We start from the raw sequence: 15,469 nt of genomic DNA, 5'->3' as shown, positions 1-15,469 counted from the left end.
CGGGCGGTGCCACCGCCGGCTCCGCCCTCAGGGCGGAGCGCGAGCGGGAGCGGGGGCGCCGCCTCAGCGCGGCCGGGACGGCAGCGGGACAGCGGGGTGTGCGGGAACTCACAGCCGCTCCCTCCCGCCCTGCCGCCACCGCTCCACCTGGCCCGGAGCCAGAGGAGGGAGAGGGGATAAACGGCGGTGGCGCGTAGGTGGGCTGCCCGCCTGGAAAGCCAGCAGGGTCAGAATGCGCTGGGGATGGAAGGGCAGCATCTGCAAGGTGAAAAAAAAACCCCTAAGAAAATGAATATTAATTAAGCCCTCCCTCCCTCCGCCCCACCCAGTTTATAACCAAAACAATTATTTCGAGGGAATTGCCAGACGCTTTCTATCAGAATAATGTGGAGTGCTTACTCCACATTACTCAGAGTACACGATTTCCATCATCCCATCATAGTGAGGCAGAGCTCTGACTAATCATCTCCCAAAAATGTCACCAGGCAAACAGGGCCCGGTATGCTGGTAAATTCCTCTTCCCCTCTCAGCTCCACCAACACTCTGGCCCAGCCCACAACAGGCATCCTTAATTTTAGTGGGGTGTCCAAGTAGGTTTTTGTATTTCTGTAATTTGGGAAGTTTCAGCTTCAATGAAAAGACAACTTTCTCATGATATTGTAAAGTCATCCAGTAAATCAGTTGGGTTTTGGGGTTGTGATACCTTACTCTATCTACTCCTTCTTCCTATATTTGCTTTATTCCTGCATCTCTTGAATCCTCTTCCTCCCTGCAGTGAGCAGGTGCTGCCCATGTTGTCTAACAATAGTTCATCCATCCATCCATCCATCCATTCTTGTGTCATCTTTGAAAAATACAATCAGACACAGAAATAATTTTAAAATAATCTTTATCATCTATAGCAGAGGGAAATTGCCTGAAACCCTGCAACCTAGAATGGGACCTGCTAAAGCTTTCAGCTTTTCCCATACAGTGGGACTAGCTGGAATCAATAAAGAGAAAGGTTTTCTCCACCACCTTAACTCCCAGAGGCACCAGTGATTTCCCACAGATACCAGTGTGTGAAAGGTACTACAAAAGGGCTAGGCCATAATCATCTCAAACCTTAAAACCATCCCTTGAACTATCCATTTCATTGGTGTGACAAGAGAGAGCTGCACTTTCTTTGTAAGACCTCAGCTGTTAGACCAGCCAATTAACAACTGCAACACTGAATGATAGAAATGAATAAAAAATCTAGCATGCTGTAGGCAGGAACTAAATTACTCATGACAATTTAGGCTAAGTGTTCTGTTACAAGAAATAAAGACAACATTGCCATTGAAACAATGGATGTTTGCAGAAATGATTGGAAATGCATTTTCCAAATGAAGGCATTTATAAGTGAAAAAATCCCTCACAACTACTTTTAGTTAAAGCTGTCAGAATCCCAAGAGAAGCAACTGCAAGGACTGACTGCTTGGCAGGGAGAGAGAAAATAGGAGTCTAATAGTGAGTTGTTACACTGTGATGGGGAAAAAAACAGAAAAAAGGGGAAGTGGAAGACAGCTTTTTTCCCTCATAAAATGTGGAAATATAGGGTGTGTGTGTGTGTATGTACATTCCAGTAAGAATCAGTTGTTTTAAAAAGCTGCAACAGATAAGTCTGCAGTTCTTTTGCACATCAGCAGCATGGAGCATGGAATGCCTGTGTCCAAACCTTATTACTCAGCCTGTCTTGTGTCATGCTTATACAGCATTAAGAGTCACTGAGATTTGTTTTGTTGTTGTAAACAAAATAGTATTTCCCCTAACAGACAGAAATTATTACAGTCCATTACAAAAATGGGTAATGGGGCACCTAGAAAGAAGGTGCAGTGGGGACATCAGGTCACAGCTGTACCGGGGGTTGCCCCACTCCAAGTTTTCAGGTACATTAATCAGACCTTTCACTTTTTGCCACCTGTGCTGTAGATATGGTCTGTAGGCACGGTCTGCCTGGTCATTGCTCAAAGCACCCTGCTCTTCAGCTCTTCCAGCACAACTGTTTCAAACTTTGTAAAGCCATTCCTGACCTTTCAGACAGATAGGATAATAAACTTACATGAATGTTTTTTGCACAAGAAACTCAGTTTATTTTGCTAAGTTTAATACCCAGTTAAATATTTGACCCTTTTGCCTACAGTTGCTAAAACAGGGATTTACCACAGGAAAGTGAGAGCACTTCTCACCGTGCTATCAGCAGAATTTACTGCAATGCTTAAGCACTGGGATCATGTGAGTGAGCTGCACTGGGATCATGGGAGTGAGCCCTTTTCCAGGCTCCCCACACCACATCTATGTCTGAGCCCATTGCTAAAGTAGCTCTTCTCCTATAACAGCTAATTTTGAATCAGTTTAAGCACCTTTCCAAAATCAAATCACAACTATTTAGGAAATCAGGATTTTGTAGAGAGATTCAGAAATGAACTGTTTTCCTGTGTATCTGAAACAAGAACTAGGCAGATCTATCTAATAGTACATTCTGTGTGTAACTTACCATGGTGCAAATCAAAGCTCTGTCACCAGTGAGGCCCCGGCCTTGCATCCTTCCCGTAAGATTTTAGAGATTACCCCCCTTTTTGCCATAGAAGGTATGAGTTCATGTTTTTTAAACCTTCATCGGACTGTTTATATTTTTCCCTGCTAGAAAATGACATTTTGAATAGGTTTGTGGAATTATTCGAAACATTGTACGAAAAAGCTATTTCTAGAAAGTACAGTCAATTTTATCAGGTTGCTACTGACAATTCTGATGCTGAAATTTCCTGAGAATGCTCTTTAGGAAAGGTAAGAGGAGTCGTCCAGTTAAAATCCACAACTGGCATAATTATTTCTGAAATTGAGTTTAAAAGTCATCTTCCACAGCAGAAGGTAGCATTGGCAGCTTTAAAGACACTTTTCCATTGAACATTCAACTGGCAATTTATTTTTTTCTCTTCTAGATAGGAGGTCTGTCAGTCCTCCTATTGGAAGAGTGACAAAAACAGAAGTAGCATTCATTGGCCAAGGACAGTACTTGCAAGCTCCTAGCCTGAGGTTGCAACCACAGCTTCTCCTACAAAAACAATTAAAATTTAAATTAATAACATGATAAGGAAATACAGAAATTCACCTTATTTCACAAGAAATTTCAGGTACTGTACTTCTCCCATTACCAGCTGTGTTACCAGTTGCAAAAAGCTGTTGTGCCCAGATGTTTTCCTTTGCAATCTGCAGAACACAAACAGCTCCTGTTATTACTGTTGAGACACCCTTCTTTTCCAGGTTGCTGCCATCCTTTCTTCAAGATAGCACCAGCTTTTTCACTTCCTAACAGCTCATCTGTTTGGGAGTGGAGCGCAAACATGACATTTGTGATAAGGATGTGATTAAGAGGTGCCTTAGTGGTTCATGAGTTCTAGCAGCTTCACAAGATTTCGATAAGGCCTTTGCTGAAGGAAAAATCCATTGAGATTTTGAGGACAGCCAGCCTACCCAGGCTTTTCAGTGGTAAAAGCACAGGAACCTGTTTTACAGTGGAGCATTATTTTAGTCAATGCACTAAAATGACATACAGAAATAGCAGGTTTTGAGACTTGGTAATACTTTTTTTAATGCATTAGAAAACCCACACTTGTTTATATTGATCATGAGCATCGTAGGAGAATGTTTACACTTGAAGGAAAATATCTCTGTGCACCCAAAGCAATTGTGAATTTTTTTCAAAAATTGTTTTAAAAAGTGGGAAAGATGGTCATATTAAGTCCATCTTTTGAGAAAGTAGGGGAAAGTGCATCCTTGATATATCTTTCAGTGCTCTGAAGAAGTAAATTAAAAATGTGTGAATAAAAGCTTTTATGCTCATATGACATACAGTTGAGTCAGTAGCTACTAGGGAGGCAAATTTAATATTACTTAATGCTACCATAATGCTACCTTTTTTATTAAACTATTTTATGATAATTCAATGACATAAAATATAAAAAGCCAAGACCATTTGAGATTCCAAAATACTTCAGGAGAAACACAATGTTTCTTCCTAAATCCACTGTTTCCTATGATTTGTGGGAAATGGAGTAGAAAGTAATGATAAAAAAAATATTCCACTTTTCTTAAGATTTATGTAATTCTGGTATAGAGTTCCTACATGTGTCTAGGGTCTTGATCAGCAAGACACCTTTAGTCTCTTGCTAAGGTCCATCTTTATTCAAATACCTTTCAATCACTTGCTTAAACTTTATGCTGTGGTGAAACCTGAGACCAAGAATGGGTTTAAGTGTTTCTGGACAGGTATAACTTGCTGAGTTGAGACAGGAAACCTACCTTGAACTCCAAACAAATGACTTGCCTGTTCCAGATACAAATCAGGCATGAATGTTTTCATAGTAAAAACCCTTGCAGAATGTCTTACAGCTCTTTCTTTCTCTAGCTACTGATTTTAACCTCTTCTGTCTCAGTGACTTCAGCCAAATCCCTTCCCTTTAGACATTTTGTAAATGTGAGAAGTGAGAGTGAAAACTGCAAGATACTTAATCTTACTATATATGTTAACACACAAGGTGCAATAATTATATAATGTTTAAATTTCCCTAAATGTGAAGGAGGTTGTTTGTAGGTGGCTAGTATATTTTTAAAAAGAACCCAAAGTACTCTCTAAACCTAAATGTTTAATGATATTAGATTTCTCTGTCTTCTTCTGGCCTTCTGCCCCACCACTGTAATTACCTTATCACCCAATAATAAAACTCTCAGAACAAATCCTGTGCCTGCTATTAAGGAAAATTAAAGCTCACTACAAATTCTCTGCATTCTTTCTTCTCTTCAGCTGCAGTACTTGACAGCTTGCATGGTACAAATGAAACACACAAAGCCTTTAAGCCATTCCACATTAAAAAAAAAAAAGGCAACTCAGAGCTTTGTAATGCTGATAGGTATTAGACAAAGTCAATTTTGAAGAAGAGGGTACCGGGTCCCCCTTTTGAGTGGAAAACTCACTGGTGTAACAAAACACTCAATCATGTGATCTTATATATGCACTGTACTGGTTTGTTTCCTTCTGGGTCTTATGCAAGCCCTTGTAAGGAGAAAGCAGCTTATTCCAGGTCCACTGTGTCCTAGGTCTGTCCGAGATTGCCAGCAGATTGTGGGAATACATTTCTCTATGTAACCAGCTGTCCTCTAGCTACTGCATCAGAATCCTCAAGTTCCTGTTATACTTGTGTGACTTTTTAAGTTCTAAATTGAGCTACATTTCAGTCAATCTTGTCAATCTGTGGTTTCATCCTTTCTGTGGCAAAAGATCACTTATGTGCACCCACAATTAAAAATGTTTCAGTATCACAGAACAAAATATTAAGAATACTGAACTTCCAAATAATCAGCTCACTAGCAGGAAGAAAGACCACCTCTTTTACAACGCAAAATTCTTGATACAACTAGGAAAACCAATACAGAAAAGACAGTGATCATTTGTGAAAACAATCAGCTGCCAGGAACAAGAGCCAGGATCATAGAATCATACCTGTTTTCAGCTACTACATTGTCACGTAGTGGAAGAAGAGGAAATTGTGGGAAGTTTGTTAGGAGATGCATGACATACATATTTAAAGGAGTGCTTTCATCTCCAAAAATTTTAGTGTTCACTTGTTGGCACTTTTTTAATCTCAAGATCTTCTGATAAAAAACAAAATATCTTAAAACTCCACAAAACTCTGTTCTTGCTTCAGGAGGGCATCCATTCTGCAAAGCACACAAAGCCCTCTAGACCATAACCCAGAAACTATAACCCCAGCTAAGCCAAACACAAATTTGTACTTAGATTTAGGCATAGGAAAGTTTTGTTGGCTTTATTCAACTCGCTTAAAATTAAGCATATGTTTTAACACTTTACTGGATTAGGGCCTATGTCAGCAAAATAAATTTCTTGGGAAGAAGTAATAAAAATGTAGCTTGCAGTGAGGGACAGCAGAGCCATTCACAGTTACAGAAGCTTTAAAACACTAGCTGGTATTTATACATTTAGAAAAGAAATCAGGCGTGAAACAAAACATTTTAGATAGCAAACTAATTAGTCTGCTACAGAATCACTTTTTAAAAAATTTTCATTTGAAGAAAAACATTTTTTTGCATCCTTGCACCCCCAAAAGCAAATTGATTTGCACATCTAGGAAAAACATTTTTTGCAAGCACAAGTTTCAAAAGCAATTTCCCCACTGTTTAGTAACAGCCTGGCTGTGCCAGATATACCATTGCATTCCCTGGAGAAGAGGACCGACAGGAGGCCAAGCTTTTTAAACACATTTTCATTACACACATGCACCTGAATTTGCTCATTCAAGTTCACATAATTGTATACTATAAATGTCAGCTAACTAATTCTCTTGTATGCATTGTGCACTGGTGTGTATTTATTTTTTATGCTAAGAACCTCTCTAAATATTTGATGTTGTAGGTCTATCCTTAAAAGAGAACTTACATCATTCTCAAAACCAGAAGGAATACAATTCTACCAGACTGTGTCCATGCTAATTTTAATTTTTCCAGCAAAACCTTTCTGTTGCTAACAACAGTGGGGCAAAGTATGAATTCTAGTGTAGCTATTTCTTTGGCATTTAAAGTACAGGGCTATCTGTCGTTGTTTAGAGCTGCTCTATCTTGTGTGAGGGGCCGCACATGGTTCAGGAAACCCAGGCCTGGGAGGGGCTGAGCTGGAGCTGCCCTTTATGTGACAAGGCAACACTTGGGTTGAATCAAGCTGTCTTGGGTGGAAGATGAGCAAGTCAAGAGTTTATAGGCTGGGTTTAAAGAGCAGACTGGTAAGGGTGGGACTGTGTGGTGTTTGCTGCAGGCCATCTGATCATGGGGAGGAAGTAGGTGAGGCCATTTACAGACAGCTGGGAGCAGCCACAAAGTCACAGGCATTGGCTCTTGTGGGGGACTTCAACCACCCTGACATCTGCTGAAGGAACAACATGGCAAAGCATAAACAGTCCAGGAGGCTTCTGGAAATTGTTGGCCACAACTTCCTGACACAGGTGGTGGAGGAAAAAACGAGTGAGCTGTTTGACCATGTACTACCAAACAGGGAAGGTTTTGTTGCAGATGTGAGGGCTGGGGACCGCCTTGGCTACAGCCGCCATGAGATTCAGTATCTTGCATGGGGGAGGAAGGGCAGCAAGTAAGAGTGCAACCCTGCAGTTCAGGAGAGCTGACTTTCAGTGACCTTGGAAGAATCCCATGGGAACCACCCCTGCAGGGAAGATGGCTAGTCAATATTCAAGCACTACTTCCTCCAAGCTCAAGAACAGTGCATCCCTAAGAGCCCAGGATCATACAGGGTGGAAAGGATCTCTTGGGTCATTGAGTCCAACTGTTAACAATCACTTGCAAGTCCAGCATTAAACCTTGTCCATAAGCAGCAGATCTACACATTTTTTTGAACTTCAAGGGACAGTGATTCTGTTACTTCCATGGGCAGCCTGTTCAAATCCTTGACCACCCTTTCACTGAAGAAATCTTTCCTGATATCCAATTTAAACCTCCACTGGTGCAATTGAAGCCATTTCCTCTTATGCTATCACTTGTTAGCAGGGAGAAGAGATCAACCCCCCACCTATCTACATCGTCATTCAAGGTAGTTGTAAAGTGTGGTAAACCTCCATTTCTCCAGACTAAATAATTCCAGCTCCCCCAGCTGCTCCTCACTGGACTTGTGCTCCAGATACTTCAGCAGCTTCATTTGCAGAAGTTGGTGCGTGGGAAGTTTCACCTGAACATGAGGAAGAACATCTATACTATGCATGTGACTGACCACTGAAACAGATTACCCAGAGAGGTTGTGAAGTCTCCCTCCTGGTGGTATTCAAGAAGTGTATGGACACAAATCCTGTGCCGTGTGCTCTACGGTGCCTTTGCTTGAGCAGGGAGGTTGGACCAGATTGAACCCCTGTGGTCCCTTCCAACCTGACCCACTCTGTGATTTTGTGATTCTGATATTGAGGCACCAGTGGTCACAGCAGGACTCTGCATTAACACTTTGGCACTTCCCAGCAGCAGTGGAGCTGTACCAGCAGCCCTCTCTCTAATATAATTGTACAGAAAATGTGTTAGACTTCCACAATAAATGTCATCTAGTCGTTTAGCATTGCTTCACACCTGAATCACCAGGCAATGCATGTGCATTGTATTTTCTGCCTTTTCAAAGGGAAAAACCTTCATTCAAAAGACCAGAATTTGTTTTCAATTTAGGTCCTTTACTGATCTTTAGTAGCTCTGTCCTTACAGCCAGTCTTCCAAGGGTGCAAGGTTGCTGAGTGCACATCCTGCAGGTGTTTGTGCTCATTCTGCATTGCCAGCTACAGCCCCAGAGCCCATTGAACAGTTTCAGATAGACACGTTTCTAGTTTGGAACTTTTTCAGAAAATAAGTGTCTGGGCTGAAGGTAGTATCCTTACAAAAGGGAAGAATGAAGATGGATCTTATCTCACCCTTATGACACATGAGGGAATCCACTGGAAACACCAGCCTTGAGACACATGAAAAGCAGGTTTCATCACTCCACTGTTAATAAATTCCTGATCTGACTGGATTTTACAACTCAGGATCCACAATCCTCTTTTCATGTCATATTCACAAGGCCCACTGCTCAAAGAAGACTTGGTCATGGTCCCAATGCCCTACAGAACAAACAAACATTAAACAGTAAATTTACTGACTGCATGAAACTTATGAGATCACAGATAATAAGAAAAATAGCTCCAAAGGAATGTTTTTTGCAGTAATCCTTACAGACAGTTATGGGACTCTAATTAGTAGGGTTTGTTAAAAAAAAAAAAAAATCCATTCTTCCTACTACTTATGTCAGAAGTTGTTTTTTCTTCAAAATTCACCTCTTCACCAACTCTTCTGAGGTCCTGTGTTGATTTCTGCAGTGTTGTATACAGATACCATTAATCAGGTTAAAGTTTTTAATAACTTTTTTTTAATTGCACACTTTAGTAAAACCCAGTGCCACCTGTTCAGCTGGACATAAGCACTGTGCATATCATGGAGAATAATGACACTTATGAGTCATGTCTCAGTTCCACTGTATGGCTGTCATCTGCTACTGATGGGCAGGAGATGGGAGCACAAATTGGAATTGTGCAGGTTTTGTGTTGACACAGGACTGCAAAGGAGGCTTGGCATTCAGCTGCACATTGAATAAGAGTGTGGGAGAAAGTTTCATATATTGGCAATAAATGAAATAAGCCCCAGAAATGCTGGGGCTTAGTCAAGTTGAACAGCCAAGCTAAGATGTGCTGATCTGCAAAAGAAACCAGCTGCAGGAAGCAGGCTAAGGTTTGACATGGCTGTTATGACAGTTCAGGTTCAGCAACAGTTAACTCAGCATTGCGTGTTTAAAAGAGCCGTAGTAATGGAACCATAAAAACTCCCACCAGTTGAGATCTCAGTTTGGGAGCTTCCTAATGCATTACATATTTTAAAGTTTAATCATCAGCCCTTCTCCAAGCAAAACTCCTACTCATTTCAGTTAATTTTTGTCAGAATTAGTCCCAGTAGTAGGCAACTCTGCAGTAAAACAAAAATAGGTTTCTAATCACAGAAATTAAGTTCTGAAATAGTCTTCCACAGTAATGGTGAGTGAAAACTAGATTAAAAATGTAATAAACATGTATTATTGCAGCACCATAGAACTATGTGCAATGAACCATAGAGGTCTTATCTGGTTTAATTTCCTAACTACCAAAATCCAATATCTAGCAGTAATCTGAAATTTGTTCATACATTGAACTGTTATTGATTAAAATAATTGTCGCTAAATAATTATTTCAATGAGACAATCATTCTCAGAAAAAAAAAAAGAAAAAGAGAAGATTTCAACCACTGTTAATAATTTTTTTAATACGTAATTTTTCAGATTGTTTATAAATACTTGATGTCCAACAGCATAAACAGACTTTGTTTCTTATTTAGAAAGTGTCAGTTTAATTTTTAGGAATAATATTTCTATCCAGAAATCTTGCTACAGTGCTATGCAGAAATTTTTGTTCTGAATAAGTTAAGCTCTACAAAGGCAATGCATGTATTAAATTGCCAAAGAAGCTGTGCATTTTTGGGGCAATAAGTATTCAAGTATGATTAGTACTCATAGAAACGTTAGAATTTTAAAAATCAGTAGTTTTATATCTAAATTAGCTTTTATGCATCAGCTTATATAGGAGAGAAGAAACTCCAAAATAAAATAAAAGAAAAGAAAGTAGGTTTTACTTATTATTTTGATTTTGATTATCCTAATGCTGAAAAAAACCCCAAAGGAAGATCACAAAAAATAAAATAAAAACGGGTGTGGAAAACTGTTAAGAGCTGGTGTTACAATGCTGCAGCTGAGATTCATAAGGTACCTGTATAAAGAACAAGTAACACATGTGCTGCACAAGAGGTGAGTTTTAAAATACCTAAGTCAAGATGTCCTAAATAATTGGCTTCCTTTTGATTGTTCATCTGTGATTAAACATTAATTTAATTTATCCAACTTTTAGTTTAAGAATGTATAAGTCATTAATTTTGAGTTGTGATTTCATCTAATTTAATCTACAGCCTTTCTCACAACTGCAGTTTAGATAATGCAGCTTCGAAAAAGGAATTACATAGACCACATGGCCCTGTAACTAGGCAATTTAATTACAAGTGCTCTCTGTTTCTTTGAGGTATGAGAAATTATCAAAGAAAATTATATATATGTAGTCACCCTGAAGCAATGTAATGATAAAAGAAACACCTGGTGTAATTTCCGAGTGGAGTCCAATAGAAATGTTGTAAAAGGGAGGAGAAGAAATTGTAGCACAGCGTGTAATTTTTTGCTGAAATGAAAGAACATGCAATTGTCAATGATGCAATAAAATAATAGTGTGTAACGTTAAAATGCCGTGCATTGCAATAAAGGATTTTGCTTGCAGATAATACACCTACGTTTCCTGTAAGGTGTTTCGTATTGCAATTGTCTCTCTCGGATCAAGAAGAGTGAGAAGCAGGGTCCTTATTCATATGAATTTGTAACAATTCCTAGAGAAAAAGTAAAAAGTAGATAATTTTGAAACTGCAATAATTTGATAAAATTTTTAAGAAACAAAATGTGTGTATCACATTGGAAAGTATTTTTAGCAGTATTGTGGTGGCACAACTTCTGGCACTGAAATTAGGCTGAAAATAACTATTGATAGTAGAGTTGCCATATCCATATCAGTTTATGTCTTCTTCAGATAACCCAGTGCCCTGCCTCTAAATATGCAGATCAGATAATCACTGTGTTAACATGTACTCTTAGAATATTTTTCTGAGCAGAGCTCCAGTGTCACTGTAATGTAGCCAGCAGAGAGGCCTTCTGTTCTGGTTACCTGGATACATATTAAGTTCATACAACCTTTAAGCTTGGTACTTAGAGGGAAATATCAGTTGTTAAAAAACCCACCGTGTTTAAGAAACCAGTTATGCATGTTAAGAGGCCTCATTACTGTGTGTTTTAAACAAATAATAAACTCTACAAACTCCACAAAAGACAGCAGTGTTGTGAGCACTAATTCCTTGTTTAGTGCTAGGTAGGAGAGCATTTAAAATGTAAATCTGAAGGCTCTTAGTCCTTGTCCTTGAGGACCTGACCAGTGTAGACTGTAGTGAGATCTTGTGTTCATGGCTTTACTCCAGGTGTTATTGGGCAAAATTGTTCAGAGCATCATCCTGGCTGCAATGCTATTCCAGATCACCCTGTGCAAGCAGGAACTCTTCCATCTGCCTTACAACAACCTATGCAGAAGATGAGGCAGGAGCACAAAGCTGCAGGAAGTACCAAGCAGCAGTTTGTGGTGCACAGCTACAACCACAGCTGGCTCTGCAGCCCATCTCAAAATAGAGCCCTCATTAATCAAGATAATTTTATGAGCAGAGCTCTTTCATGTCTCAACACACAGTACCTGGACTATGGTGGCAAGAGGTGCCTTCAAGATCACTCTTAAGAGTGATCAACAGATACTGAAAGCTGTACCGTGTGTCTTTTAATCACATTGCATAATGCACAGCAGTTACTTGCATGTGATCTAAAGCAAGTACTGTTTATAATTCCTTCCCTGGCAAGGTAAAGGGGGTGTTGTTGTATCTTTATGGTGAAAACAGATAAGAAGTAAGCAAGAAGTTTCTGTCAGGTGTAGTGCCAGAAATACTATTAATAAAGTAATGTATTGAGGATTGTAATTCCTAACATTTTAACTCTGTAGGAAGACACCTACATTTAAAGTATTTACTTATTCCTGTGGTAAGACAAGTAAGTGCCATGCACCTAACTTGGAGATATTAGAAATGCCTTAATTAAAAGGTAAGCACGTAGGACAGCACAGCAACAAACTGATTTGTTACAAACATATCTATATGTAGAAAAACCTCCCCAAAACCACAAACAGCATCAGAATTAACCTGGGCAAAGGCTGGTTCCTTCCCCCTGCTGCAAAATGGGTTCTTTGGAACGCATGAAGAAAACCTGGTCTGAATGCACAGAAACACAAAACAACCTGAAAAGACAGAACCCGCTCACCTCAACATCAGCAAAAGCTGGGAAGTAGGTCAAATGCGCCACTGCATTATTTCAAATTACATAACATTTCCGTTACATGAACACTTTTTCTCTTCCATGATACTATCAATGTAACATTTCTCCCTTCTACTAGAAAAAATTACAACTATTACTAGAATTCCTTATGTTTCCAATATGTGGAAAACAAAATAAATTAAATATTCTACTCATGTTTATTGGTTTATTTCTACCAGGGTATTCTCCCTTGACTAAGTTTCAGAAATCTGAGACTGAAATTTATCAACCAGCAACTGCCCTTTTTATTTGTTCTTCTGTGTTTCCCTTTAAAACTCAAAACTTCTGCCTTTTAATTGTGTGGAGTTTTTCTTCTTATTAACAGATTCTTTAAAACATTTCTACTAAGGACCAGTTCTTGCTCATCACTCACACTGGTTTCTTTCAGTTCTTTGTTTCGAAATGCTGATCCATGTTCTCATCTTTGTGAAATGATCCTTTTCTAAAACAGGAAGAACTTCAGAGTAAGTAATCTTTTATTAGGCTTTACAAAAACAAGTCAGCAAAATACAGAAAGTAGTCTTGCCCTGCTCAGCACTGGCTTAAGCAAACCTTTCTAAACAGTGAGTGCAACAAAAGCGTTGCAGTAGCTGGAGTAGTTCACACAACTCCACCTTTGGAAATACCTACAAAGAACTTAAAGAACAAACGTGTCGGGAATGCTGTAGGGTATAGTTCATCCCTTGGGGAATAAATTAAATTGCTTCTCTGAGCCCCTCCCCAGGCCTATTTCTATTACATGTGATTCTGGTTATACAACAAAAATGTGTACTTAAAATGCAAATATTTGTATTGGTTTATTGTAACTTTTACCCTTGTGATCATCTCCTTTATCTCTGTAAAACACTATCATGTTATGCAAAAACCATGATATATGCAAAAAACACTGTCCAATGTAAACAGAAAAAAAAATCTGCATTCTTACGGAGTCCTATGGCTCACAAAAGTTTATACCACCCTTGTCTGCATCTTCCTTCAGAGTAACAGGTGATAAAGGAACAAGTCCCTTCAATTTGTAGTACTATCTGGTATTAGAAATGATCATCTGAGGCATTATCAGTTAGAAGACTGTTCAACAAGTGTTCCAGTCTATTAAAAAAGTATTGGAAAGGATCTCCTGGGTCACCAAGATTGTGTCCTTGTTATCAGTCAGCCTTTCAGTCTGCAGTTTATCAATCTTCAGTATCAATCCCAACCCCTTTTTGGTTTAAGGTTAATTTTTTTTTTTTTTTTTGCCTCTTCTTTAGCTGGTCTATTAGCCACCTTTTGTTTTTTTCCTACTAATTTTCATCTTTAATAAATTAAATTTTTTTCCTTGATGTGTTTTTTCAACATCCAAAGCACTTCAGTCTAATGCTTTCCTTGTCAGCAAGAAGAACTTGACCAGTGGTAAAGACATATACCTCATCATTATGATATAATCTATTCTGAAAGCATATGTTGGATCTTATTTTAAATTTTTCTCATTATCTTTGGTAATACTTCATTCAATATTTACAAGTTGATATCTCATCAATGGATTCAACTACTTACATACATTGTAGTCTTGCTTCACCCTAATCATAGGGACATATTTGCTACTTATGCCCTTTCCTTACTATCTGACCAAGTCACAGCCTCTTATTCAAAATCTTTACTTCTACATTCCATTTCATGTGCTAGTTCTTCTAAATTTAGTGATTATTTTATTGTATTATCTCTGCCCCACCTTCAAATGAGCATCTTCAGGTCTTTAACTTTGCTGCTATCTTAGGTGTTCTCATTTTTATTTCTCAGTGTTAAACACCCTTCTCCTTAAATTATGTATTTCTCAGTAGCTTAGAGGTAATGCAATTTTTTACCTCTACTTTTACTTCCTTTACTTGTTTCTATGCATTATCTCTCCTCAAATTGTTGGTTATTAACACTTATTTAAACCAGTGGACACCAGCTACATTTTGTTCAGTAGCCTACGGCACTCACCAGAAAGTAAACAACAGTTAACTGTAGTAACAACTAGCATGTGGAGTCTTCCTCAGCCAGAGAGGGTCCAAGTCATTCCTACATGCATGCTCTGATCACCCATGCCACTACAGGAAATTCTCATGTCGGTCCTCCTGCATCCCACCTGGTACCCGAGTTACTGCATAGTTCAGATTAAAAAAAAACAAAACCAAACACCTTCTTCTTGGCACCCAAAGTGGAAGGAGGCAGAAAGAGTTTGTATTTGAAGCCCAGTGTCCGGGGTTTTGGCAGAGCTGATGCCTGAGCTGTAGTCCTCAGGCTGGTAGTGTGTTTCACCCTGAGGCAGAGCAGTACACAGCACTGGCTGGCTGTACCAGCTCTTTGTGGATCAGATGCACAGAAGTGGATGTTCCAAGATGAGATTCACAGCAAACCCTGAATGAATGGTAAATCTCAATCCCATTCACAGTTCAGTGCTAACTGATGATGGGAGAGAGAGAACACCACTGTGGGGAAAATTAGCCTGCCTTCAGATAGAGAGGCAGGCAAAGAAGCTTACAAAATTACTTCTTTAGTAATAATTTGCAGATAAAACTTGAATCCAGCCAAACTTCAGGAGAAGCTTTATGGCTGTGGACTAACTGACTTTTCTAACCACTTCAAACCCCCTAACCTCTGCAGCTCGCCTGTCTGTAAAGGAGCAGTAACACCCTAGCAGAGTTTATGTAACTGCTACTCAATATTGCATTAAGCTTCCTCCGCCAGACATGTAAAACTTCCACCTGCTCAGTCACCAAAGTCCTGACTTGAACTAATGACTTTTGATACTACTGGGCTATATTTGCTCCCAGCAGGCTGATAACAAAGTGTACAGAGGATCGCCTGATC

Source organism: Pyrgilauda ruficollis, unplaced genomic scaffold, assembly GCF_017590135.1.
Source record: "Pyrgilauda ruficollis isolate IOZ18807 unplaced genomic scaffold, ASM1759013v1 scaffold24, whole genome shotgun sequence".
Classification (NCBI taxonomy): Eukaryota; Metazoa; Chordata; class Aves; order Passeriformes; family Passeridae; genus Pyrgilauda; species Pyrgilauda ruficollis.
This window is presented reverse-complemented; position numbering follows the sequence as displayed.